This window comes from Octopus sinensis, linkage group LG22, assembly GCF_006345805.1.
Source record: "Octopus sinensis linkage group LG22, ASM634580v1, whole genome shotgun sequence".
In the NCBI taxonomy this organism is placed as follows: Eukaryota; Metazoa; Mollusca; class Cephalopoda; order Octopoda; family Octopodidae; genus Octopus; species Octopus sinensis.
In genome coordinates, this window is record NC_043018.1 from 4,851,690 (window position 1) to 4,856,332 (window position 4,643).

A 4,643-nucleotide genomic window follows, 5' to 3' on the forward strand; every position below is an offset into this window, starting at 1 on the left:
TCCCATGTGGTCTAGTGGTTAGGATTCCTGGCTTTCACCCAGGCGGCCCGGGTTCGATTCCCGGCATGGGAACGTTATATTTTTTCCTTCTCCTTTTTGAGTTTTTTTGTTGTCAAGTTTTCCTTTGACTGCAGCTTATGCTGGGGCGTCGTCTTTTAAAAGTTTTACTCGGCCAAAATAGTTTCAATTAGTAAATATAAATACGTGTGTGTATATGTTTGTGCGTGTGCGTGTATATAAAAGCAAAAATGAGCTAAGAGAAATAACTCAAAATGACCAGTGGTGTGTATTTGAACTACAAACATACAAATATACCAAAAGACCTCACAACATTAATTATTGATTAATTAAAATCGTCTCTGCCCCTCAAGGGTGCATTATAATTACTAAATAGTAATTAAAGCTAGCTCCACTTGAGAAGAATTCTCCAAAGTTAACATACCATCAAGGAAAAGGACGGACGAGTTTATTGTTTGGAGACGAGAGAACGGTGCTGCATGTGTTCTGTGCTCAGTAACCGTCATCAGCACGACTATTGTCCCACCCCATCTACTGTAGCCAACGGACTTAGACTTATTCAAAAAAGACGAAAACCTATTTATGCTCTCTTATCGGCACTTTGTAACATAATTTCTAGGTAACTAAAAAGTTTTAAACTTCGTATACTGGTGGAATGTGTTTATAAAACATCATTTTCTCTTGGCTTTATTGAGAAAATTCTATAGGTTGTAACATATTTCGTCTAAAATTTCTTGCATTTCGGCAATTTTAACCAATCAATTACCTCCATTGACGTAAATAACATTCTGTGCATAATGAATATGTCCCTCCTTTAAGAAACAGATTGGGTTTATTTTCATTTGTGAAGAAAAAAGATACTCTTCCCCCACCCCTAACTAACCCTAAATCTAAAATAGATTGAAATGCAATAGATCGATACTAGGGTTATAATTATGGGTGACAATTTCATACGACACGGCTACGGAAAATAGGATTTTTTTTCTAGCGGTGTCAAATGAAAATGTCACCTATAATTATGACCCTAGTATCGATCTATTGCATTTCAATCTATTTTAGATTTAGGGTTAGGGGTGGGGGAAGGGTATCTTTTTTTCTTCACAAATGTAAATAAACCCAATCTGTTTCTTAAAGGAGGGACATATTCATTATGCGCAGAATGTTATTTATGTCAATGGAGGTAATTGATTGGTTAAAATTGCCGAAATGCAAGAAATTTTAGACGAAATTTGTTACAACCTATAGAATTTTCTCAATAAAGCCAAGAGAAAATGATGTTTTATAAACACATTCTACCAATATACGAAGTTTAAAACGTTTTAGTTACCTAGAAATTATGTTACAAAGTGCCGTTCAAAAGGAAAAGATCCCTCCATTTTGTTGTTGATGAGATTCACGTTATCCTTCATGAAAATGAACATACTAAAATTTTCATCAGACAAGGACGATCTCTTGACACTCAAGATGTCCGTGTCCAAGGAAAATAAACGTCCAACGGCAGCACAGGGAGGGTGTTGAACTTGATGAACAAGTCCACCAACACTTGCTCACTCAAGAAGGCAGCATCTGTCAGTAGATCTTTGGAGTTGGTCTCCAACCAGGTCTTTCCTAAATTCTGGGCCTTGTCCTTCAGTGACCCGTGGCTTCCGCTCTCTTTTTGTTAGGTGACACCACTGAAGAAGTCCTCCTCCACCTCTTCATTGTTGCTACCTCCACTGTTGCTGCTCAGTTCCTCAGACTGCTGCCTCATTCACAGTGTGGCGGTTAAGATTCTCTCTGATTTCTCGCTTACAGAGCGCTGGCATTTATAATAATTACATTCCAGCAAGAAAGATGGAAATGCCATTATATGCACAGCTTATGCTAATGTAGCTCACTTGCTGTCCATTCGAACCCCCCACGTGACACAGCGAGGTCATGGATCAAGTGGAAACATCAATCTCTTGACAGGACAAAGAAATTTCCCGCTGTCTTTGCAAGCAACAAGCGGGTATCCACCCGCTTGTTGCTTGCCAAACAAGGTCCTGCAAGTTATTTATAATGAGTGGTGTTATATTGGGGTTGAACGAATGACGCGTACAATATTAAATATGCTGAGACAATATATACAGGGGTTGGACAAAATAATAGAAACACCTTAAAATTTCAAACAAATTTATTTTAATATGGGGTAAAACCGCCCTTGTCAGTAATTACAGCTTGAATTCTACTCGTACAAAGTTTGAATTGTTTCCAAAGGAATTTTTGTCTATTCTTCAGCTAAAACAGTCTCCAGTTCTTGAAGTGATGATGGAGGAGAATATCGACTCCTTACTTTTTTTCTAAAATGCACAATAAAGGTTCAATAATATCGAGATCTGGGGACTGTGGTGGCCAGATAAGATGTTCAACTTCACTGGAATGTTCCTTGTGCCATTCAGTAACAACTTTAGCTGCGTGAATTGGTGCATTATCATCCTGAATGATTGCATTTCCCTCTGGAAACAGTTCCGCAACCACAGGATGAATTTGGTCAGATAAAATGTTTAAAAAGTCTTGACTATTAATTCTGCCATGAAGGGAAACCACTGAACGACAGTGCCGGGTGAAAGGTAGTGTTTCTTTTTGACTCCGCGTGTGTTGTGCTTAAAAACGTGTTTATATTTTTGAATGTGATAAAATGTAGAATTAGATTATTACCCTGCTTCCAGCTTCAGTGTTCCTGCCAGGATTTGAAAGATAGGGCAGATGCTCTTCCCCCCATCTTATTTTGTGATTTATTGGGGATTTTTGAAAAACAAGAGGGAATTCGCGGCGGTGTTTAGTGAACAAATTAAACACACTCCCCGGCAATAGCTAAAACGCGAACCGATCAAGTTTATGTATAAATTTTCTGTTTATATGTTTGTTTCCTTTTACACAATATAAAAACAACGGCTAATTTTTTTCCGAAGCAGCACCCCCACTAATTTTATCTCCTGGTAGTGAGATTAAAAAGTAACTGGCTTCCTGGAGAGTCATAATCATCTAAACTGCAACGAGCATGGCTTTCGCCGCCGCAGCAGGAACTGCCTAACACACCGTTTGCATCACATCAATGATGCAGGGACCAGGTTCGAACTCTGGTGTCATATTTCTGAACTTCAGCAAATCCTTCGACATATTTTCTTTCATTTAGCCGCCAATGAGCTGACAAAAACGATATGATGTAAGATGAGGGGAAATTTGAATTGATGCCCTTCGCAAAAGAGAATGCACTCTGACTGTCACATTCTCTTCCTTCAGTGGAACCACTCATAACATCCATTAATATCAGGGACTTAGGAGTAATTGTTGACAATTTCGGCTGGAGAGCTCATATCAACAATAAAGTCGATATGGCTCTCAGGATAAATTCCTAGATGTTCAGAACTTTCCGGTTCAGAGAACAAGATATCATCATTGCCCCTTTTTCCTCCTTTGTACGGCCACACCTAGAATACCGCTGTCCCTTGGGGTATACCCGCGCCAAACAAAACATGCAACTTGAGAGAGCATTATCTGGGACAACCTTAAAACATCAAAACTTTATTCTCTTCAATGCCGTCGCGAGCGCCCCATCATTTGCCTAAACGACTTTAACATCAAATTCAGAATTCATCCAAGGCTGGGACCGCGTGCCCATATGCCCCCTACACAATTCAGGCTCACAATACATAAATTCACTGCAACATAATTTCTTTCCCTCAACAGATCCTTCTCTATTTCACAATATCTCAAAGCAAATCAAAGAAGCAAATGAGTCCATTACCACCAAACGATATCAGGAGAAATGTCTTCAACGGATACCAAGCCGCCTAGACCTGGTCAGCAACAACTCAAAGGAGCCATGATTCCATAAAACTTGACTTGAAAATGACTTAACAGATCCTATCGAGGGATACTTAAGTTAGACTTGGTCTGGGCCAATTTTCATCTAAGATTATATGTAAGTTTTATCACACACACACACACACACAAACAAACAAAAATACGGATAGAAAAAAGTCACATCTTTAATTGTTGAATTCAGTTTACAAAGCCGACCTTTTCTGTTGAATCAACATATTTTGATACAGAAAATAGCAGTCAAATCAATACACACAGACACACACACATATCCCTTTGCTTACTGTTTTTAGATTTTGAAGCATCCGTAGAAGGAATTTACTAATTGGATAATCCCAATCTATGTAGGCTTTTCTTCCTTTCCATTCCCTATACTACATATATGTGACCCTATCGTATTTGCAGAAAGCTCAACAGGAAATAGAAAAAAAGGGGATAATGGTAGAGTTCACCGTCGAGCTTGCATTTGCCATCGAAAACTATGATGCGATCAAATGAATAACAGTTTCGTACAGCGGAGAGTGAGTGTAGTTTAATCTTAAAGGATCTGGCGAAAACTTAGGGATTTTGTTTGTGTAAAAGGAAATCCCTTCGGAGAAGAGGAGGAGGAGGAGGGGGAAGGGAAGAGGAGATAACTGTGGATTACACCGACACCGCCTCCCCCCTCTCCGTCCTTCTTGAAGACGCATGGAGGAAGGGAGATAATCGTGAATGAAATGATTCAAGTATGCGTGTGTGTTTACGACTGTGTGTGCGTGCGTGTGTGTGTGTATTTACAA

At 39.2% G+C, this 4,643-nt stretch overlaps 1 non-coding gene across 1 annotated transcript; it reads left to right on the forward strand.

The window, feature by feature from the left end:
• On the forward strand, nucleotides 1-72 carry Trnae-uuc. Its single transcript has one exon. It is a non-coding gene; the product is annotated as a tRNA-Glu (tRNA).
• The last annotated feature ends 4,571 nt before the right edge of the window (nucleotides 73-4,643 follow it).